The 24,243-nt window shown below is 44.4% G+C and overlaps 1 long non-coding RNA gene across 1 annotated transcript; it reads left to right on the top strand.

Annotated features, from left to right (window-relative positions):
- Positions 1–19,438: 19,438 nt before the first annotated feature.
- LOC134738643 (uncharacterized) lies at positions 19,439–21,878 on the top strand. The gene is made up of 3 exons (XR_010124536.1): positions 19,439–20,203; positions 20,726–20,921; positions 21,792–21,878. It is a non-coding gene; the product is annotated as an uncharacterized LOC134738643 (long non-coding RNA).
- The last annotated feature ends 2,365 nt before the right edge of the window (positions 21,879–24,243 follow it).

Below are 24,243 nucleotides of genomic sequence, written 5' to 3'. Positions count from 1 at the left end.
AATTGTCAACATTTTGCCTTATGTCTTTCATCAAGTACCTATGTATATATCTATCCTTCAATCTTATTTTTGGTATTTTTTAAAGTAAGATGCAGATGTTTGCTATACTTTGCCCTTAAGTAGAGTTCAATATTTGCTTGTAGTTCTGTATGTGTGAGGTGTTAAGATTAAATTGACATCAGTAACGCACAAATTATAAGTGTATCCTTTGAGATTTAACAAATGTTTACACATGTGTAACCCAAATCTCTCTCAAGATATGGAACATTACTATCACACAGTAAATCTGTTCATGCCCCTTTTAATCACTGTTCTCACTTTTCAGAGGCAATCACACTGCTCATTAAAAAAAAAATCCCTTTCTAGGATTTTATATAAGCGAAATTGTCTAGTATATACTCATCATGCTTTTATTTATTTGTTTATTGAGACAGGGTCTTGCTCTATTACCCAGACAGGAGTGCAGTGGTGCAATCTTGACTCACTGCAGCCTCAGCCTCCTGGGCTCAAGTGATCCTCCCACTTCAGCCTCCTTAGTAGCTAGTAGTAGCATACAGGCATATGCCACTATGCCTGACTAATTTTTTTTTTTTCTGTAGAGACCAGGTCTCACTATGTAGTCTTGAGCTCCTGAGCTCAAGTAATCCTCCTGCCTTGGCCTCCCAAAGCACTGGAAGACATGAACCACTGCACCTAGTGTCCTAAAATCGTATCTTGTAATGTTCACGTCCAAAGTCCCTCTTCCAGTAATTGCTCACAGAGCACCCTCAGAGTGAACTGTCTCTCTCTGCTCTAAACTCCTTAAGTCCCTTCCCTGGCACTTGTAACAGACATTTGTTTTGTCTGCCTGGCATCCCTTTCCACTATCTCCAGTATCTACTTCCACCTCTTTTCCTCTCCACTCCAGCCATGTGATTCTGGGGTGGACAGCAATCACAGGACTCCCATCACAGTGGACAAAGGGTGACATATTTCCAGCATTGCCAAACATAATGCCCTACCACTTTGGCCTCAATGATTGGTGAGAGGCAGGGACATATGACCAATGCAGGCCAATCAGAGTCTTTCCCTAGGATCTACATTTATAGCAGTGAGGAAAGAGAAATTCTGTCTTTTTTCTGTGTTGGAAACGGACATATATTAGCCTAGAGGTGACTCACTGTGTGTGCGTGTGTGTGTGAGTGTGTGTGTGTGTGTGTGTGAATGAGCCCAACAATTTTTTGCATCCTCTGCCATTGGATGAGCCCATAAATCCTCTTTCTTTTTTTACTTTTAAGTTCAGGGGTACATGTGCAGGATATGCAGGTTTGTTACACAGGTAAATGTGTGCTATGTTGGTTTACTGCACAGATCATCCCGTCGCCTAGGTGTTAAGCCCAGCATCCATTAGCTATTCTTCCTGATGCTCTCCCTCCTCCCACCCTCCACCCTCCAACAGGTCCCAGTGTGTCTTGTTCCCCCCCCATGGGTCCATGTGTTCTCATTGTTCAGCTCCCACTTATAAGTGAGAACATGCAGTGTTTGTGTTTCTGTCCCTGCATTATTTTGCTGAGGATAATGGTCTCCAGTTCCACCCATGTCCCTGCAAAGGACATGATCTCATTCCTTTTTATGGTGCGTAGTATTCCATGGTGTGTATATAACCTTTTTTTTTTTTTTTGAGACGGAGTTTCACTCTTGTTGCCAAGGCTGGAATGCAATGACATGACCTTGGCTCACCACAACCTCCACCTCCTGGGTTCAAGCGATTCCCCTGCCTCAGCCTCCCCAGTAGCTGGGATTACAGACATGTGCCACCACACCTGGCTAATTTTGTATTTGTAGTAGAGACTGGGTTTCTCCCTGTTGGTCAGGCTGGTCCCGAACTCGCGACCTCAGCTGATCCGCCCGCCTCAGCCTCCCAAAGTGGTGGGATTACAGGCACGAGCCACCGTGTCCAGCCACCATATTTCCTTTATCCAGTCTATCATTGATGGGCATTTGGGTTGATTCCATGTCTTTGCTATTGTGAATAGTGCTGCAACAAACATACACGTGCATGTGTCTTTGAAATAGGATGATTTATATTCCTTTGGATATATACCCAGGAATGAAATTACTGGGTCAAGTGGTATTTCTGCCTCTAGGGTTTTGGGGAATTACCACACTGTCTTCCACAATGTTTGAACTAATTTATACTCCCAGCAACATCGTACAAGTGTTCCTCTTTTTCCACAACCTCCCCAGCATCCATTATTTTTTGACTTTTTAATAATAGCCATTCTGCAGCTGGGTGTGGTGGCTCACGTCTGTAATCCCAGCAGTTTGGGAAGCTGAGGCAGGCAGATCACCTGAGGTTGGGAGTTCGAGACTAGCCTGACCAACATGGAGAAACCCCATCTCTACTAGAAATACAAAATTAGCTGGGCGTGGTGGTGCATGCCTGTAATCCCAGCTACTTAGGAGGCTGAGGCAGGAGAATCACTTCAATCCAGGAGGCGGAGATTGTGGTGAGCCAAGATCACACCATTGCACTCCAGCCTGGACAATAACAGTGAAACTCTGTCTCAAAAAAATGAACATGCAACTGAACAAATAATAGCCATTCTGACTGGTGTGAGATGGTATTTCATCATGGTTTTGATTTGCATTTCTCTAATGATCAGTGATGTTGAGCTTTTTCTCATGTTTGTTGGCCGCATGTATGTCTTCTTTCAAGAAGTGTCTGTTCATGTCCTTTGCCCACTTTTTAATGGGGTTGTTTGTTTTTATCTTGTAAATTTGTGTAAGTACCTTATAGATGCTTGATGTTAGACCTTTGTCAGAAGGATAGATTGCAAAAATCTTCTCCCGTTCTGTAGGTTGTCTGTTCACTCTGATGATAGTTTCTTTTGCTGTGCAGAAGTTCTTTAATTAGAGCCCATCTGTTAATTTTTGCTTTTGTTGCAATTGCCTTTGGTGTCTTCATCATGAAATCTTTGCTTGTGCCTATGTCCTGAGCAGTATTGTGTAGATTTTCTTCTGGGGTTTTTCTGTTTGTTTTTGAGACAGAGTTTCACTCTTGTCACCCAGCCTTGAGTGCAATGGTGCCATCTTGGCTTACTGCAACTCCCACCTCCTGGTTTCAAGCAATTTTCCTGCCTCAGCCTCCTGAGTAGCTGAGATTACAGGCACACGCCACTATGGCCAGCTCATTTTGTATTTTTAGTAGGGATGGGGTTTCACCATGTTGGCCAGGGTGGTCTAGAAGTCCCAACCTCAGGTGATCTGCCCACTTCTGAGATTACAGGTGTGAGCCATCGTGCCCAGCCCTTTTGTAGGGTATTTATAGTTTGGGGTTTAACATTTAAGTCTTTAATCTATATATATATATAGATAGATAGATAGATTTTTTTTTGGAGGAAGGGTCTTACTCTGTCACCCAGATTGGAGTGCAGTGGCACAATCTCAGTTTACCACAACCTCTACCTCACAGGCTCAAGCGATTCTCCTGCCTTAGCCTCCTGAGTAGCTGAGATTACAGGTACCTGCTGCCACACCCAGCTAATTTCTATATTCTTAGTAGAGACACGGTTTTACCATGTTGGCCAGGCTGGTCTCGAACTCCTGACCTCAAATGATCCACCTGCCTCAGCCTCCCAAAGTTCTGGGATTACAGCCACCATGCCCCACCTAATATATCTTGAGTTGATTTTTGTATATGGTGTAAGGAAGGGTTCCAGCTTCAATTTTCTGTATATGGCTAGCCAGTTCTCCCAGCACCACTTATTAAATAGAGAATCCTTTCCTCATTGCTTGTTTTGGTCAGGTTTGTCAAAAATCAGATGGTTGGCCAGGCATGGTGGCTCATGCCTGTAATCCCAGCACTTTGGGAGGCCAAGGCGGGTGGATCACGAGATCAGGAGATAGAAACCCTCCCAGCTAACATGGTGAAAGCCCATCTCTACTAAAAATACAAAAAATTAGCCCTGCATAGTGGTACGCGCCTGTAGTCCCAGGTATTTGGGAGGCTGAGACAGGAGAATAGCTTGAACCCGGGATGCAGAGGTTGCAGTGAGCCAAGATCGCGCCACTGCACTCCAGCCCAGGTGACTGAGTGACACTCCAACTCAAAAAAAAAAAAAAAAAGATCAGGTGATTGTAGGTATGTGGTCTTATTTCTGGGTTCTCTGTTCTATTCCATTAGTCTATGTGTCTGTTCTTGTACCAGTAGCAGGCTGTTTTGGTTACTGTGGCCTTGTCATATAATTTGAACTCAGATAGTGTAATGCCTCTAGCTTTGTTCTTTTTGCTTAGGATTGTCTTGGCTATTCAGGCTCTGTTTTGGTTCCATATGAATTTTATTTTATTTTATTTTATTTCATTTTATTTTATTTTATTTTTTGAAACGGAGTCTCACTCTGTCACCCAGGCTGGAGTGCAGTGGCACAATCTCGGCTCACTGCAAGCTCCACCTCCTGGGCTCACGCCATTCTCCTGCCTCAGCCTCCCGAGTAGCTGGGACTACAGGCGCCCTCCACCATGCCAGACTAATTTTTTTGTATTTTTCGTAGAGATGGGGTTTCACCATGTTAGCCAGGATGGTCTCGATCTCCTAAACTCGTGATCCACCTGCCTCGGCCTCCCAAAGTGCTGGGATTACAGGCGTGAGCCACCACGCCTGGCCCCATATGAATTTTAAAATAGTTTTTTCTAATTCTGTGAGGAATGTCAATGATAGTTTAATGGGAATAGCATTGAATCTATAAATTGCTTTGGGCAGTATGGCCACTTGCATGAAATTGATTATTCTTATCCATAAGCATGGAGTGTTTTTCCATTTGTTTGTGTCATTTCTGATTTCTTTGTGCAGTAATCCCCTTTATTTCTTAAGTCTGTGTGAATTGGTTGCTACTGTTTGCCACAGAAGGAGCCTAGACTATATAGCAGAGCCTGCCCCTATTTCTAAGAGCGACTGGATAAAGCTGTATCATGTGCCCACTCCTGATCCCACGATAGGGCTCAAGTAGACTTAAACTACACAGACTTATCCAGAAGAACAGCAGTGTGCAAAGAAAAGTTATATCAGAAGACAGGACTGTGGACAGGCAAGTTCACCTCAGCCACATACTTTAGTTAGATACAATTTTAAGTATTTTCTATGAGCTGGGAACTATTAGAGATAAAAAAGAAGTGTAATATGCCTGTTCTCAAGAATGGAGAATCAAGACTTATACATGGGAAAATAAATATAATGAGCAAATCAAGGCAGCATAATGTTAGCATTGAATTGGAGGTACAGGAAGCAGATGCTATGGTAGCAAGAGTTTGCTTCCTGAAGACTTTTGGCCATTTACCAAATGTGCCGAGCATTTTCAGGCTCTAGGTTTCAGTAGTCTGAAAAATGCCTTTCCTCCTGCCGAAATTCCATGTATCCTGCAAGACTGAACTCAAAGACCACTTCCTTATGAAGTCTTCCCAGCTGGCCCCCCATCAAAAACTCTACCCTTCCACAGAACTTTCCTTGTGCTTCTGTAACATGGCATTTGTTATATTTCTCTGTATTTCCTACTGTCTTTCCCATCACCCCTCAAGAATAGGGATTGTGGGCCAGGCGTGGTGGCTCACACCTGTAATCCTAGCACTTTGGGAGGCCAAGGCGGGTGGTTCATTTGAGGTCAGGAGTTAGAGACCAGCCTGGCCAACATGGTGAAACCCCATATCTACTTTTAGCAGTTTTTGTGTTTTTAACACAAAAAGTTAGCCGGGCATGGTGGATCATGCCTGTAATCCCAGCACTCTGGGAGGCCGAGGCAAGTGGATTGCCCAAGATCAGGAGTTTGAGACAAGCCTGGGCAATATGGCGAGACCCTGTCTCTATTAAAAACACAAAAAATTTGCCCGGCATGGCAGTGGGTACCTGTAATCCCAGCTACTCGGGAGGCTGAGGCAGGAGAATCGCTTGAACCCAGGAGGCAGAGGTTGCCATGAGCCAAGATCGCACCACTGCACTCTACCCTGGGCAACAGAGTGTGACTCCATCTCAAAAAAGGAAAAAAAAAAAAAAGAATAGGAATTGTGTAGCTTTCTTTCTTTTTCTTTTCTGTGCTGTGAGGATTAATTGTATGTGTCAACCTGGAACCCAGCTGGAGTATGGTACCCAGTCGATTGGTCAAATGCCAGCCTAGACATTGCTGTGAAGGTGTTTTTCATGTGTGAGTCACAGTTACAGTTAGTGGGCTTGGAGGACAGCAGGCTGCGCTCTGTAATGTGAGTGGGCTTTATCTAAGCAAGTGAAGGCAAACACCAAGGTTTCCTGAAGAAGAATTTTCCTCAGGACTGCAACATAGAATCCCTACCTGGTTTCCAGCCTGCTGCCCTCAGGAATTTGGACTCAAGACTGCAATGCAACACCAATTCTTCACTGAAATTGCAGGCTGCTGCTTGCCCTACATATTTCAGTTTTACCAGCCCCTAGTATCATGTGAACTGTTTCCTTAAAATCTCTCTCTCTCTCTCTCTCACACATCTCTTCTTCGGAGATGCAGAACCAATAGAATGCAGGTGTATACATGCAGCTGTATACATATCCTATTGGTTCTGCATTATTTTGGTTCTGCATCTCTGAAGAACTCTAATACATATGTTTACCCTTAAAAAGAAATCTATGGGCTGGGTGCGGTGTGCAGTGGCTCATGCCTGTAATCCCAGCACTTTGGGAGGCCAACTTGGGGAGGCTGAGGCAGGAGGATTGCTTGAACCGAAGAGTACAGGACGAGCCTGGGCAACATAGTGACACCCCCATCTCTATGAAAAATTAAAAAAAAAAATTGCCAGGTGCGGTGGCTCACGCCTGTAATCCCAGCACTTTGGGAGGCCGAGGCGGGCAGATCACCTGAGGTCAGGAGTTCGAGACCAGCCTGACCAACATGGAGAAACCCCGTTTGTACTAAAAATACAAAAAATTAGCCAGGCATGGTGGCGCATGCCTGTAATCCTAGCTACTTGGGAGGCTGAGGTAGGACAATCGCTTGAACCCGGGAGGCAGAGGTTGCGGTGAGCCAAGATTGTGCCATTGCACTCCAGCCTGGGCAACAAGAGTGAACCTCCATCTCAAAAAAAAAAAAAAAAAATGAGGTCAGGTCATGTGGGAGGACTTGTAGGCCACTGCAAAGGTTTTTATTTTAACCTTATCAAGAGGGGGAAGCAATTGGAGGGTTTTGAGCACAGAAGGGTTTTCATTTTTTTTGTTTTTTGAGACAGGGTCTCTGTTTTCCAGGCTGGAGTGCAGTGCTGTGCTCACAGTTCACTGCAGAGCCTTGAACTCCTGGTCTTAGGCAATCCTCCAGCCTCAGACTCCTGAGTAGCTGGGACTAAACTGCATGCCACCACACTCAGCTACATTTTTCTTATTTTTTGTACAGATGCAGGGTGGTGGTGGGGGGGGTGGTCTTGCCATGTCACCCAGGCTGATCTTAAACTTCTGGCCTCCAGTGATTCTCCTTCCTCAGAGTCCCAAAATGCTGGGAATATAGGCGTGAACCACCATGCCTAGCCAAGAAGAGAGATTTTTTAAAGGAGCACTGACTGCTCTGTTAATTATGAGTTCTAGCAGGCCAAGGACAGAAGCAGTGATGATGATGGTGGTAGTGGAGATGACAGGACGTTATAAATTCTAGAATTTTTTTTTTTTTAGACAGAGTTTTAGACAGAGTCTCACTCAGCCACCCAGGCTGGAGTGCAGTGGCGAGATCTTGGCTCACTGCAACCTCCACCTCCCGGGTTCAAGCGATTCTCCTACCTTAGCCTCTCAAGTAGCTGGGATTACAGGCACGTGCCACCACGCCCAGCTAACTTTTGTATTTTTAGTAGAGACAGGGTTTCACCAGTTGGCCAGGCTGGTCTCAAACTCCTGACCTCATCCACCTGCCTTGGCCTTCAAAAGTGCTGGGATTATAGGCGTGAGCCACCGTGACCAGCCCTAGAAATCATTTGAAGGTTGAGCCAACGAGCTTTGCTAAGGTGGAGTATGAGAAAGAGTGGAGTGGTGGGTTTTATAATGAACATGCTAATAAATCAAATTGTATAGAAGATATTGCTATGAAAAAACCAGTGTCCCACCCCTCCACTTTCCACACACAGTCCCACTCCCCACAACCAAATTCTTTTTTAAAGGTTTCTGGTATTGATTACCTCCACAGCTCGAGAAAAAATGTTTGTGGTTAAGTTAGCAGCCATTCTCAACTCTCTTCTCACTTGCCACGTCTTACTATAAAGTTCAGAAGACTAGACCTCATCTTCCCAGACTCCCTTGCAATGAGGGTGGTCATGTACTCTGTTCTGGACAGTGACATATAAAAATAAACCTGCAAACCTCGTTCCTTTAAGAAAAAAAAAGCAGAAAACAAAACCCTAAGCAAAAAATTCTTGTAAAAAACCATCGAGATGGCCGGGCATGATGGCTCACACCTGTAATCAGAGCACTTTGGGAGGCCAAGGCAGGTGGATCATGAGGTCAGGAGATCGAGACCATCCTGGCTAACATGGTGAAACCCTGTCTTTACTAAAAATACAAAAACAAAATAGCCAGGCGTGGTGGTGGGCGCCTGTAGTCCCAGCTACTCAGGAGGCTGAGGCAGGAGAATGGTGTGAACCCAGGAGGCAGAGCTTGCAGTGAGCTGAGATCGTGCCACTGCACTCCAGCCTAGGCAACAGAGCAAGACTCCATCTCAAAAACAAACAAACAAAAAAACCATTGAGATGTGTTTTTTTGGTTTCTTTCTTTTTTTTTCTTTTTTGAGGCAGATTCTCACTCTGTTGCCCAAGCTGGAGTGCAATGACATGATCTCCGCTCACTGCAAGCTCCACCTCCTAGGTTCAAGCAGTTCTCCTGCCTCAGCCTCCCAAGTACCTGGGATTACAGGCATGTGCCACCATGCTTGGCTAATTTTTTGTATTTTTAGTAGAGATGGGGTTTCACCATGTTGGCCAGGCTGGTCTCGAACTCCCGACCTCAGGTGATTGACCCACCTCAGCCTCCCAACATGCTGGGATTACAGGTGTGAGCCACCGTGCTGACCTGGTTTCTTTTCAAATGATAGAGTTGAAGGAGAAGTTAGTCAGATTTGGGCACCTTTACTGAAATACATGTATTTATATATAAATACACATATAAATAATCATATTTGATTATTCCTCACTTGGGATTGGATTTATTTCATTTCCTTTCCTTTCCTAGGAATGAGTGGCAGTTGTGAAGGGTATTTTTCGGAGTTTTTGAGAGTTTTTAGTGAAGATATGGGTTGGTCTTGTCCTCTCTAAATTAACTTTGTGAATATATCACACATGCTTCTGAAACAATTAAAACGATATGGATTGATGAAATTAAAATAAGAATCTGCAGGAGTGAGGGACTTCCAAAAATACTTTTGTTTCTTCAGAAAAGAAATAATTCACAGCTGGTGCTCGCCTGTTGCCGTCCCTCATGCCTTGACCACGATGTGAAAACCGGAGCTATGGCAGCCATCTTGAAACCAGAAATGACCAGCAGAAAGACAAAGGGCTAATATGCTAATGACGGTAGAGCATAAAGGAAAAGCCTGTGTCCTTGATGGCGTTGTAGAGGAGCTGAACCAGCTGCAGTAGCCACCTGCCTCCAGGTTATAAGGTATTAGATGTCTGTATATTTGGAGCCAGTCATTCTTCAATTGTAATATGTGAACCAGCAGCAGCTCAGTATCACTTGAGGATTTTTTTTTTTTTTTTTGAGATGGAGTCTGGTTCTGTTGCCCAGGCTGGAGTGCAATGGTGTGATCTTGGCTTACTGCAACATCTGCCTCCCAGGTTCAAGTGATTCTCCTGCCTCAGCCTCCCAAGTAGCTGGGATTACAGGTATGCACCACCACACCCGGTGAATTTTTGTATTTTTAGTAGAGACGGGGTTTCACCATGTTGGCCAGGCTGTCTCGAACTCCTGATCTCAAGTGATCCACCTACCTCGGCTTCCTAAAGTGCTGGGATTAAAGCGTGAGCCACCGAGCCCGGCCAGGAATTTTTTAAAAATGCAGATCCTTGGACTTTACTCTAGACCTACAGAATCAGCAACTCCAGGGTTGGGGCTCAGAAAGCTGAGGCTTAAGCCCTCCAGGCGATTCTGATGCACACAGAAGTTGGAGAATCAGCCTTAAACCAATGCTTCTGAAACTTTAATGTGCATAAACATCACATGGAGATGTTGTTAAAATGCAGATTCTTGTTCAGTAGGTGTACTGACGCAATGGTCAGATCGGGATTTCCCCATATTGGGACTGAGGCAATCATTCCCCAGTCTGCTGGGGGTGTTGGCAGATGAAAGCCCTCAGATGATTACCTCTCTAAGAAGAGAGCTATCCCAGGCAATATCATGTTCCCTGATATGAGGCAGCCTCCATTCAATGGCTGGTTGATATGCAGAAATGAAGTCCTAGCCCCTCTTCCTCAAGGCAGGGCAGCTTTATTATTTGTTTTAATTTTAATTTTTTTTTTCAAGATAGGGTCTTACTCTGTTGCCAGACTGGAGTGCAGTGTGGCATGATCTCATCTTACTGCAACCTCCGCCTCCTGGGTTCAAGTGATTCTCCTGCTTCAGCCTCCTGAGTAGCTGGGACTACCGGCACCCACCACGATGCCCAGCTAATTTTTGTATTTTTAGTAGAGATGGGGTTTCACCGTGTTGGCCAGGCTGGTCTTGGACTTCTGACATCAGGTGATCTGTCGCCTCAGCCTCCCAAAGTGCTGGGATTACAGGTGTAAGTCACTGCGCCTGGCCCAGGGCAGCTTTGAAGGGCTCTCCAACCTATAGACCTCACCACAGACTCAGCTGAAGCCTCTCCTCCAACTGCTTCAACATCTCCCCCTTCACAAGCTTGCCTTCCTCACTTCTCATAGGTGTTGTTCTTTAGACAGAAGTTGCCAGATTTGGCAAATATAAACACCAAACGCCCAGTGAAATTTGAATTTCAGACAAACAAGAATAACTTTTAATATAAACATGTCCCAAATATTGCACTCTTTATCTGTAATACAAACTTAACTGGGCATGCTATATTTTATCTGGCAACCCTGTTCCTAAAGCACTCCCAAATAAATTTCCCACGTGACTCAGTAGATCTCAGACTCAGAGTCTGTTTCCCAGGGAACCTAATTTATGACAGTTGGTATCAGGAGTTATCATGAGAAGCAGATTCTAAAATGGGATTATGCAGCTGTTTCACCCAACAGCCGGCTTACAATACACACCTGATAAAACCCGTGGCAAGAGGTTGTAGGGTGATTATTAAAACTTCCGGCCAGGTGCAGTAGCTCATGCCTGTAATCCCAGCACTTTAGGAGGCCAAGGCCGGTGGATTGCTTGTGCTCAGGAGTTCAAGACCAGCCTGGACAACATAGCAAAACCCCATCTCTACCAAAAAAAAAAAAAAAAAGAAAAGAAAAAATTTCCAGGCACAGTGGCTCATGCTTATAATCCCAGCACTTTGGGAGGCCGAGGTGGGTGGATCACAAGGTCGAGAGTTCGAGACCAGACTGGCCAACATGGTGAAAGCCCATCTCTACTAAAAATACAAAAATTAGCCAGGTATGGTGGTGCATGCCTGTAATCCCAGCTACTCGGGAGGCTGAGGCAGAAGAATTGATTGAAACCAGAAGTTGGATGTTGCAGTGAGCCAAGATTGTACCACTGCACTCCAGTCTGGGCAACAAGAGCAAAACTCCGTTTCAAAAAAAAAAAAAAAATTAGCCAGACATGGTGGCACACACCTGTAGTCCCAGCTACTTGGGAGGCTGAGGTGGATCACTTGAGCTTGGGAAGCAGAGGTTACATTGAGCTGAGATGCTGCCACTGTACTCCAGCCTGGACAACAGAGCAAGACTGTCTCAAAGAGACAAGAAAACCAAACCAAACCAAAACAACAACAAAAAACCTCCAACAGCAGGGAACTGGAATGGGAAACTGATGGAAGAGAACAGACTGGAGAAGAATTTGAGAGTTTCAAGGGCAATAGTAATTATATTAATATAAGGACTTGAGAATTGGATGGCTGTTTCTTCTGGCTCTTGCTGCATTGGAGAAAGACATGAAAGGCTGAGGGTCATTAATCGCCTGTAAGTTGAAGTGTGAAAACCAGAGGCCCTCCTTGGCAGCATATAGAGACTCATCACCTGCAATGGGAGAGCAGAAAAGGCTGAGGAACAGGAGCGGGCCTTCATTATAAGAGCAGCAAAGTTCCAAAGAAGGTTGGGTTCTCTATCACGTTCAGCTCCAGTGTATGCCAAAGGAACTGCAAGACCTAGATGATAGATTCCAGCAAGAGCCAGGACAGTACATCTGGCACTATATCTTGAGGGTGGTGGATCAAGGAGCACTGAACAAAGTTGGATAACAGAGTCTATCGATGTGGGGCCAATATCCCATGATACAAGATTTAACAACTATTGAAGATCCCAGGAGATGGTGCTATTAAGCTGCTCGGTTGCCTCTCAAAGTTTGGAAAAATCAATGGTCCATTGTAAGTGGAGTAGAAATGCTAGAACTATCATGGGCCATGGGAGGGTCTAAGGGCACTGTATTTACAAAGCAATAAGGAATGCGCTGACTGAGGGGCACTGGCATGTTGGGAAACTCACTGTGGCTGTTACATATGGGTCAGTGTTCATGGTAGCAAATGCTGCCACAGAACTGGGATCCCTGAGAGTAACGGGTAGGATCCCAAGAGACAGCATTTAACCCTCAGATGCAAGCTGGGCACAATTAGCATAATGAGTGACACCAGGGAGGACCTGATCCAAGGAGAGCTATGGAGAAAATTAATAAGAATATGAAGTTTTGGCCGGGTGTGGTGGCTCACACCTGTAATCCCAACACTTTGGGGGGCCAAGGCAGGCAGATCATGAGGTCAAGAGATCAAAACCATCCTGGCCAACGTGGTGAAACCCTGTCTCTATTAAAAATACAAAAATTAGCTGGGTGTGGTGGCACATGCCTGTAATCCCAGCTACTCTGGAGGCTGAGGTAGGAGAATCACTTGAACCCGGGAGGCGGAGGCTGCAGTGAGTCAAGATCATGTCACTGCACTCCAACCTGGTGATAGAGCGAGACTCCATCTCAAAAAAAAATTAATTTTAGCATTTAACCAAAATCCCATTTCAAATCAGTGGGGAAAGGATGTACTATTCAATAAAAGAATAAATCCAGTGATGGAATCAGGTGATGGTGGAGCAATTGGAAAGCCATCAGGAATAAACTGGAGCCATGGTTCATATCACACCCCCAAATCACTCAAATGAATCAAACAGAAAAAGTGAAACAATAAAAGTGCCAGATGGAAACAAAAAAGAACATTATATTCCCAGGGGCAAGATCAATGGAGCAGCCAAAAACCCAGTTGTTCAATATGTACAACCAGAAGAAATCAAAGATGGGTGATTAGGAGTTTGAGGGCAGTCACTTCAATAACCCAGAACCCAGAACTTGACTGAAGGAGATAGTAGGTTTCCAGGAAGAAGTGCCACAGCAAATGTATATGATCGTGATTCCCCCAATCCTTCTCCAAAGAAACCAATGGCCATTTCCTCAGGAAAGGGTAATTCCCAACCATTTTGAGGGCTGTTGGATATAAGGCCTGAGTTAACACTGATGCCTGGAGACCCAAAGCTTCACTGTGGTCTCCCTGTTAAAGTGGGAGTATATTGGGGCTAGGTAATAAATGGAGCCTTTGACCCAGGTCTAGTTCACAGTGGGTCCAAAGACCCACCTGATTTTCTGTCTCCAGATGTATAATGCCAATGTAATATGACATGGAAATACTTGGGAGTTGGAAGAACCACCTCTGCTCCCCATCATTGCTGTCAGGGACTAGGATTTTACCCTCCATATAAGCCATTAGCCTGTTATTGTTTCATGTTTGCTGGTTGAATATGAGACTCTTGGGTCAGAGACAAAGGACTTTATCAGACCACAGCAAGCAGTATCAGCATCATGTGTGCATCCGTTCCTCTTGCCCCCAGTTCCCATAGAGGTGATGCAGAGGATCCAGATTGATGCCTATACATAAAGTGGGTTGTGTTACAGGAGAACAATCACTGAGTTTAGGGAATCCACCATTTTTTTCCTCCAACTTTTGTTTTAAGTTCCAGGGTACATGCACAGGATGTGCAGGTTTGTTACAAAGGGAAACGTGTGCCATGGTGGTTTGTTGCCCAGATCAACCTATCACCCAGGTACTAAGCCCAGCATTAATTAGCTGTTTTTCCTGATGCTCTCCCTCCCTAAAACCCCCTCCAACAGGCCCCAGTGTGTGTTGTTCCCCACCATGTTTCCATGTGTTCTCATTATTCAGCTCCCACTTAGAAATGAGAGCATGCGATGTTTGGTTTTCTGTTCCCGCATTAGTTTGCTGAGATAACGGTTTCCAGCTCCATCCATGTTCCTGCAAAGGAAATGATCACATTCCTTTTTATGGGAATCCACTTTTTTTTTTTTTTTTGAGACAGAGTCTCCCTCTGTCACCCAGGCTGGAGTGCAGTGGCTCAGTCTCGGCTCACTGCAAACTCCGCCTCCCAGGTTCAAGCAATTCTCCTGCCTCAGCCTCCTGAGTAGCTGGGATTACAGGCACCCACCACCACGCCCAGCTAATTTTTGTATTTTTAGTAGAGACGGAGTTTCACCGTGTTGGTCAGGCTGGTCTCAAACTCCTAACCTCGTGATCTGCCCGCCTCGGCCTCCCAAAGTGCTGAGATTACAGGCGTGAGCTACCGTGCCCGGCCAGGAATCCACTATTTTTATAAGCAGTATGCAAGTCTACTCTTTGTCCTAGAAGGAGATGTTAGCTCATCTCTCAAGGTTCATTGCTGTGTGTTCAACCCTGAGAAATCTGCTAAGTAGAGAGAAGTCAAAGTCTTGTCTTCCCAGCATATTAGCAGGAATGTTCAGGGATACTCAGAATCCGGATCAGATTGCTTCTCCCAAAAGTTCTTTTTTAGACTGTAAAATTAGGGCTATCATAGTGGAGAAGGCCAAGTAGAAACCTCTGAAACTACTCCCTCCTGTTCCATCCAAGAGAGTAACTAAAAAACAATATTACAGTCCAGGGAACAGCAGAGATTAAAACCACCTTTGAAGACTTCACGAATGCAGGAGTAATGTTTTCCCCACTTAATTCTGACCTTAACCAGAATGCAATGGTCCATTGTAAGTGAAGTAGAAATGCTAGAAATGTAGGAACTTCAGTTCCTGAAGGATGTGGCAAACTCACCCAAGGAGTATCCCCAGTTGTGCTTGCTGGGTTACAAATGGTATTTTTGTTAGAGCAGATTAACATGGCTTTAGGTGTGTGGTATTAGCCATTAATCTGGCCAATGCATTCTTTTTTTTTTTTTTTTTTTTGAGATGGAGTCTTGCTTTTGCTCTTTTGCCCAGGCTGGAGTGAAGTGGTGTGATCTCGGCTCACTGCAACCTCCACCACTTGGGTTCAAGTGATTCTCCTGCCTCAGCCTCCTGAGTAAGTAGAATTGTAGTGCCTGCTACCATGCCCCACTAATTTTTGTATTTTTACTAGAGACGGGGTTTTGTCATGTTGGCCAGGCTGGTCTTGAACTCCTGACCTCAGGCGATCCACCCACCTCAGCCCCGCAAGGTGCTAGGATTACAGGCGTGAGCCACCGCACCTGGCCGCATTCTTATCCATTTCTAACTGGAAGAAGTTCACATTCATGTGGGATGGACAACAGTGTAGATTTACAGTCTTGCTCTGGGGTTGTGTTAACTCTCTTGCATTCTGTAGAAATAAATTCTGAAAGGACCTTGACCATCTGAACACCCCAGAATATTACATTGGCCCACTATATCAATGACATGATGTTATTTGGACCAGATGAGCAAGAAATACAAATACTTGTTGGAGGCCTGGATAAGACATGTGTTCCAGAGGGTTCTATAAAGATTCAGGGGCCTGCCACAGTAGTGAAGTTTTAGTGGCTTCAAGCATACTAGGATATCTCCTTCCAAAGTAAAGGTCAAGTTATTCCATCTTGCACTTCCCACCACTAAGAAGCAAGCATAGTGCCTACCAGGCCTCTTTGGGCTCTGGTGGCGCATATTACCTACTTAGGAACACTGCTTTAAACCTTACCAAGTGACATGGAAATCTACCAGCATTGTGTGAGGCCTAGGGCAGGAAAGGGCTCCATAGTGGTTTCAGGTTACAGTACGAGCAGTCCTGCTTCTTGGGCCATGCGACCCATTATATCATATGGTTTTAGAGGCGAGATCAGCCTGGCCAACATAGCGAAAACTCATCTCTACTGAAAACACAAAAATTAGTCGGGTGTGGTGGCACACACCTGTAATCTCAGCTACTTGGGAGGCTGAGACAGAATGGTTTGAACCCCGGAGGCGGAGGTTGCAGTGAGCAGAGATGGTGTCACTGCATCCCAGCCTGGGTGACAGAGCAAGACTCTGTCTCAAAAAAAAAAAAAAAAGAAAATGCATTGGCCAGGCACGGTGGCTCACACCTGTAATCTCAACACTTTGGGAGGCTGAGGCAGGCGGATCACAAGGTCAGGAGATTCAGACCATCATGGCTAACACGGTGAAAGCCCGCCTCTACTAAAAATACAAAAAATTTAGCTGGGCATGGTGCTGGGCAACTAATCCCAGCTGCTTGGGAGGCTGAGGTGGGAGAATGCTGTGAACCCAGGAGGCGGAGCTTGCAGTGAGCCAAGATTGCACCACTGCACTCCAACCTGGGTGACAGAATGAGACTCAATCTCAAAAAAAAAAAAAAAAAAAAAAGCATCATGTGAGGTTTATGCCAGCCCCAATAACAGGCACGCACCACCACACCTGGCTAATTTTTGTATTTTTGTGGGGACCGGGTTTTGCCATATTGGCCAGGCTGGTCTTGACCTCAGGTGATCTGCCCATGTCAGCCTCCCTCAGTGTTGGGATTACAGACACGAGCTACCCTGCTGGCCGAGGAGGAACAATACTGAGACTGGTTCATGGATTGTTCAAGTTATATTCTAATGTGGTTACAAGCTGAAAACAAACTCTGCTAACTACAGTCCCTCTCAGGACTAGCCCTGAAATAAGGAGTGACAGGAAATCCTCCCAATGTTTAGAGATTTGGGGAGTGTGCTGATCATCTGCTTTGTGTAGAGAGAGACACATGGCTCAAGGCAAAAGTATATATGAGCTCATGGCAGTAGTGAATGGCTTCATTGGTTGCTCAGAGGCCTGGGAGGAGAAATATTAGAATATGGGAGGCCTGGGGGTATGGGGTGATATAGATCCACAGATCTACAGGAACGGGCATGAAATGTGAAGATCTTTGCATCACATGCTAATGCCTGCTCCCAGCAGCCACCGTGGGAGAGGCACTGAACAACAGGAGTGCACTAGGCAGAATGACCCAGCCAGCTGCTACCAGTCACCACAGGGCTGGCACAATGTGCTCATAAATGGAGTTTATTAATCCACTTAGGCTACAGCAAAATACCACAAAAAATGTGGCTTAAACAACAGAAATTTGTTTTCTCACAGTTCTGGAGAAAGTCCAAAAATCAAACTGCCAGCAGGGTTGGTGTCTGGTTGCAGATGGCTGCCTTCATCCTGTGTAGGCACTTGCCCTTTCTTCAGTGCATGGGAGGTGGAGGGGAGGGCGGGCACATGCAAGAAAAGTGCTCTCCATGTCTCTTATAAGGGCACTAATCCTTTTGGATCAGGGCACCACCATTATGAGTTCACTTAACCTTAATTACTTCCTTAGAGGCCCCATCTCCAAATACAGCCATACTGGGGGCTAGGGCTCCTACATATACATTTTGGGGGAAAATAAACATTTAGTCCATAGTAGTGAGTATCCACATTGGAAAGGATAGAAGCTACTCAAGGGCCCAACGTCATTTATAAAGGCTGCTGTAACTTATGCTAGTGCTGAATGTTCGGTCTGCAAGCAACAGAGACCAACAGTAAGCCCTTGATATCACATTATGCCTTAAGGAGACCAAGCAACCACATTATTGATTGCCCCTACTATCCTAAAAGGGGCAATGACTTGTCTTCTTGGCAATCAACATATATCTTGGATATTGATTTTCCTTTCTTTCTTTTTGTTTTTTCTTTTTTTTTGAGATGGGGTCCTCTCTGTTGCCCAGGCTGGAGTGCAGTGGCACAGTCTCAGCTCATTGCAACCTCCGCCTCCCGGGTTCAAGAAATTCTCCTGTCTCAGCCTCCCAAGTTGCTGGGACTACAGGTGCATGCCACCACGCCTGGCCAATTTTTTTTTTTTTTGTATTTTTAGTAAAGATGGAGTTTCACCATATTGGTCAGGGTGGTCTCTAACTCCTGACCTCAGGTGATCCACCCACCTTGGTCTCCCAAAGTGCTGAGATTACAGGCGTGAGCCACCTCGCCTGGCTAGATTTTCCTTTCTTACTTCTGTTGCCTCATCCAGCACCACTGCCCAAGGGTTTATAGTGCTTTGCCCACCATGATGGGAACCTGTAAAACATTGTATTGGCTCAAGGGATCCACTAAACAGTAAAGGAGGTATGTCAGTAGGACACTTTACCATGGGATCCATAGGTCCTATCGTATTCCATGCTACCCGGAGACATCTGGCCTGACAGTAATGGGATGGCCTTTGAAAGCCAGCTGAGACACCAGCTTAGAGTTAATAGATGGCATCCTACAGAATGCAGTATATACCCTAAATCAGTGCCCGTTATATAGTGCCGTGTCCCTAAAACGGTAGAATATGTGAGTCTGGGAACCAAAGGGTAGAAGTAGGAGTGGCTGTTTATCATCCCTCCCAATAGCTCACTTAGGGAATTTGTGCTTCTAGGTTCTGTGGCTCTAGAAGTCTTCATTCCCAGAGGGAAAATATTTCCACCAGGGGACACAAGAGTTCTAGTAAACTGTCAGTCACATTAGGTACTTTATACCAGGATACCAGCAGGCAAGGAAATGAGTCATCATCCTGTCAGGAGGAATTGCCCTCATCAGGAGGAGATAGGACTGCTGTCACATGATGGAGGCAGGGAAGAGTAAGTCTGGCACCCAAGTAATCCACTGGGGTTTCTCTTGATATTCCCCTGTCAATCTTTTTTTTGAGACAGAGTCTCACTCTGTCGTCCAGGCTGGAGTGCAGTGGCATGATCTTGGCCCACTGCAACCTCCATCCGCCAGGTTCAAGCAATTCTCCTGCCTCAGCCTCTCAAGTAGCTGGGATTACAGGCATCTGCCTCCACACCTGGCTAATTTTTGTATTTTTTGTAGAGACGGAGTTTCACCATGTTGGCCAGGTTAGTCTTGAAATCCCGATCTCAAGTGATCCACCCACCTTGGCCTCCCAAAGTGCTGGGATTAAAGGTGTGAGCCACTGCACCTGGCATCCCCTGCTCAATCTTGACAGTAATGGACAAATGCAGCATTACAGTTGGAGAAAGAAAGATATAATAATCAGGGACTCCTACTGCTCATGGAAAAGGATCAGGGTCCATCTCTCAGATAGGCCAGTTAGACCAGAAGAGGTGCTGGTTGAGGGTGGAGGTAATCTGGAATGGGCAGTAGAGAAGGAAGATGATGAGTATTGATTGTGACCTTGACACCAGCTGTGGTATTGGTGGGGGCAAGGATGTGGTTCATCCCACTGTCTTTACAAGTTTCCTTAGGAAAAGAGACCAATAAGAACACTGAAGGAGCTCTTCCAAGATGGAGTGAACTTATTCTATGAAACAAGTGGACTCAAAATGTGCTAGGAGTGCACTGTAGTGGGTGCTGTGGTGAGTTGCCCAGATTCTCTTTTCAGGATGGAGGCCCTCATTTACCCAGCTGCTGGGAGTGTTGGCAGTTGACGGTTCTCAGCTGAGTCATTCTCTGGAAATTTCTTTCAGCTAAAGAGAACCACCTTGCCCAACCAAGGTCACACCTTGGGGGCAGTCACATCCAATGACTGCTTGATGAGAGGGCCCACCCTGAAGGTAATTCCAGCTCCAGAGGTCCCTGTAAGGCTCAGCTGAGGCTTCTGTCGAATTGCATTGCAGATCGACTCAATCCTACTTCTGTTCCCTCTAAGATCTCCCCTTAATAAACCTCTTATATGCAGATTTCAGAATCTCAGGGCCTGTTTCCTGAGGAACCTGACCTACAACACAAGGTCTGCATGCAGATGGAGTTTGTGGTTCAGCATTTCTTACAACATCGCAGGTAATGCCAATGCTGTCAGTATGCAGAATTCAATTTTGGAATCAGATTTATGGGGACATAATTTACATGGAGTTAAAGTGTACTCTTTTTCAGAGTATGTTTTAATGAGTTTTCAAAAATGTACAGCGTCACATAGCCACCACCACAATCAAGATATGGAACATATCCATCACCCCCAAAAGTTCTCTCAGGCTCCTTTGTACCCAATCCCATATCCTCACTTCCATTTTCTGGCAATCATTAATCTTGTTTCTGTCCCTTTGGTTTTGATTTTCCAGAATGTCACATAAATGAAAGAATATTACATATAGCCTTTTGAGTGTGACTTCAATCACTTACCATGATGTTTTGAGATTTATGTATGTCATTGAATGTATTGGTAGTTCATTCCTTTTTATCGCCATGTAGCATTTCATTGCATGGATGTGTTACAATTTGTTTATCCATCCTTAGTTGATAGACATTTGGATTGTTTCCAGTTTGGGGTGGTTATAAATAAATCTGGTATACATTTGTTAGCAGTTCTTTGTATGGAAATACGCTTTCATTTATTTTGGGAAAACACCTTGGAGTAGGATTGCTGAGTTGTATGGAAAATGTATGCCCAACTTCCGAAGGAGATGCCACACTGTCTTCCAAAGAGAATATACTATTTGCTTTCCCATCAGCAATGTCTAAGGGTTCCAGTTGCTCTACATCCTCCCCAGGACTTGGTATTGTCAGTTTCAAAACTTTTTAGCCATTCTAGTAGGTGTGTCACTATAGTGTGGCTTAAATTTGCCTTTACCTAGTAAATTATGGTGAAAGGCAGCTTCTTATATATTTGTTAAACACTTGTTTCTCTTATTTTGCAAAGTGTCCTTTCAACTCTTTTGTCCATTGAGTGGGGTGGGGGTTGCCTTTTTTTAATCTATTGAATTGAAAATGTTGGCCAGGTGAGGTGGCTCCTGCCTGTAATCCCAGCACTTTGGGAGGCTGAGGCAGGTGGATCACGAGGTCAGGAATTCAAGACCAGCCTAGCCAAGACGGTGAAGCTCTTTCTCTATGAAAAAATACAAAAATTAACCAGGCGTGGTGGCGGGAACCTGTAATCTCAGCTACTCGGGAGGCTGAGGCAGAGAATTGCTTGAACCCTGGAGGCAGAGGTTGCAGCAACCTGAGATCATGCCACTGCACTCCAGCCTGGGGAACAGAGCGAGACTCTGTCTCAAAAAAAAGAAAACATTATTTGTATATTATGGGTAAATATATGGGTAAAGTGTTGTTTATATATCCTTGATCAGCTATAGCTTTGCAAGTTTTTTCTCCCAGTTTGCTCTGTTATCTTTTGGCCTGTCTTTTTATTTTCTAACAATGTTAGAAATTTTGTTAATTTTGAGACTCCGTCTCAAAAAAAAAAGTTCCTGATTTATACTTTTTACAGCCTATCTATAAAATCTTTCCCTACCCCAAGGTCACAAGACTGTCTACTAGATGTTTTAGAGCTTACATTTCGGCCTATAATCTATTCCCTAAAAATCGTAAATTTGGGGCTAATTTTTAAAATGTGGAAAAGAATCAGTTTTTCTTTGTTTGTTTGTTTTTGCAGGTAGATGTTGAATATTCCAGAACCATTTGTTGAAGAGACTATCTTTTTCCTATTGAATTATTTTGGCACCTTGTTAAAAAGCAATAGACCAGGTGGAGCATGGTGGCTCAACCCTGTAATCCCAGCACTTCGGAGCCCAAGGTGGGCGGATTACTTAAGGTCAGGAGTTGGAGACCAAACTGGCCAACATGGTGAAATCCCGTTTCTACTGAAAAAAAAACAAAAATTAGTCAGGCGTGGTTGTGGGTGCCTGTAATCCCAGCCACTCAGGAGTCTGAGGCAGGAGAATCACTTGAACCCAGGAGGCGAAGGTTGCAGTGAACCGAGATCACACCACTGCACTCCACCATGGGTAACACAGCAAGGCCCTGTCTCAGAAAAAAAAAAAAAAAAAAAGGACCATAGATGTGTGGGTCTATTCCTGGATTCCCAATTCTGTTCCATGGATCTATATCTACCCTTATATCAATACCACACTGTCTTGATCACTGTCCAGCTTTATAGTAAGTCTTGTGATCAAGTAGTGTGAGTCCTTCAACTTTGTTCTTTTTTAATCAAAATTGTTTTAGCTATTCCAGGTACTTTGCTTTTCCATATAAATTTTTAAATCAGCTCATCAATTTCTACCAAAAAAGCCCACTAAGATTTGAATTGGAATTGCACTGAATCTATAGATCAATTAAAATGTGAATATTGAATCTTCCAGTCTTTGAACATGGCATATCTTTCCATTGATTTTGGTCTTGTTAATTTCTGTGATCAGTGTTTTATAGTTTTTTGCAAAAAATATTGCCCATTTTTGTTATATTTATCCCTATTTTAATTTGGGGTGGTATTGTACATGGTACTTTATAAAATTTCAATTAATTTTTCAGTTAATAAAATTTCATTGCAAGTACATAGGAATAGAATTAATTTTTGTATATTGACCTTGTATCTTGCAACCTTGCTAAACTCTAAGAACTCTTTTTTTTTTTTTTTGAGACAGAGTCTCACTCTCTCGCCTGGGCTGGAATGCAGTGGTGTGATCTCGGCTGACTGCAACCTCCACCTCCTGGGTTCAAGTGATTCTCTTGCCTCAGCCTCCCAAGTACCTGGGATTACAGGCACACGCCACCACGCCTGGCTAATTTTTGTGTTTTTAGTAGAGATAGGGTTTCACCATGTTGTCCAGGCTGGCTTCAAACTCCTGACCTCAGGTGATCTGCCTGCCTTGGCCTCCCAAAGTCCTGGGATTACAGGCCTGAGCCACCACGCCCAGCCAATGCTAAGAACTCTTATGAGGAGAAAGATTCAATTCATGGGTCTGAACAGATATTTTAAATAAGAAATCTACATTATTCTTTAAAGCAATTTTTTATTATTTATTTATTTATTTATTTATTTATTTATTTATTTATTTATTTTTGAGACTGAGTCTGCTGTGTCACTCAGGCTGGAGTGCAGTGGCATGATCTCAGCTCACTGAAACCTCCACCTCCCTGGTTCAAGCAATTCTTTTGCTTCAGCCTCCCGAGTAGCTAAGACTACAGGCACATGCCACAATGCCCAAATAATTTTTGTATTTTCAGTAGAGAAGGGGTTTCACCATGTTGGTCAGGCTGGTCTCAAACTCCTGACCTCAGGTGATCTGCCCACCTTGGCCTCCCAAAGTGTTGGGATTACAGGTGTGAGCCACCGTGCCAAAGAACAGCAATTATAGATCACAATTATATATCAGAAGAAGAGTGTTAAGATGGCAACAAGGGAACAAGGGGCCGGGCGCAGTGGCTCATGCCTGCAATCCCAGCATTTTGGGAGTCTGAGGCCAGAGAATCACTTGAAACCAGGAAGTGGAGGTGGAGGTTGCCATGAGCTGAGATTGCGCCACTGCCCCTCCAGCCTGGGCAACAGAGGGAGACTGCGTATCAAAAAAAAAAAAAAAAAAAAGGATGACATCAAGGGAATCCAAATAAAAGAAAAAGGGATCATGTAACCTCCCACCACCTCACAAATCAACTGTTTCTCTAGTTCCCTTTCCAGGTTTCCAGATTTAATCACAATTTTATTCTCTGTTTTTCTTTAATTTCTCATAAGCATTTTCATAAGCTATATAGTGCTTCTAGTTATAATTTTAAATAGCTGTATCCTATTTTATTAAGTACATGTATCATAATGGACTTAAACTTTCCTCTATTTCCATTTATTAAAGAATAAATTCTCAGGAGTGGGATTTCTGAGCCCAAGGATTTGAACATTCCTATGGTTATTGACATGTATTGTCAAATTGTACTGCAAATGAGTACAGGATTTCTACATTGTAAAATTCATTTCTGTGTGACACACAGAGCTAGCACACTACTCTGAAAGACAGATGGAACTCGGAAAAATGAAGCAAACAGAATGTAGATAGGTAAAGGTTGGAGTATTGATGTCAAGAATGGCATAACACACAGAACATTCAGGAACAATG

Source organism: Pongo pygmaeus, chromosome 19, assembly GCF_028885625.2.
Source record: "Pongo pygmaeus isolate AG05252 chromosome 19, NHGRI_mPonPyg2-v2.0_pri, whole genome shotgun sequence".
Classification (NCBI taxonomy): Eukaryota; Metazoa; Chordata; class Mammalia; order Primates; family Hominidae; genus Pongo; species Pongo pygmaeus.
Note: the sequence above shows the minus strand (reverse complement) of the source record. Positions and strands in the feature narration are given on the sequence as shown.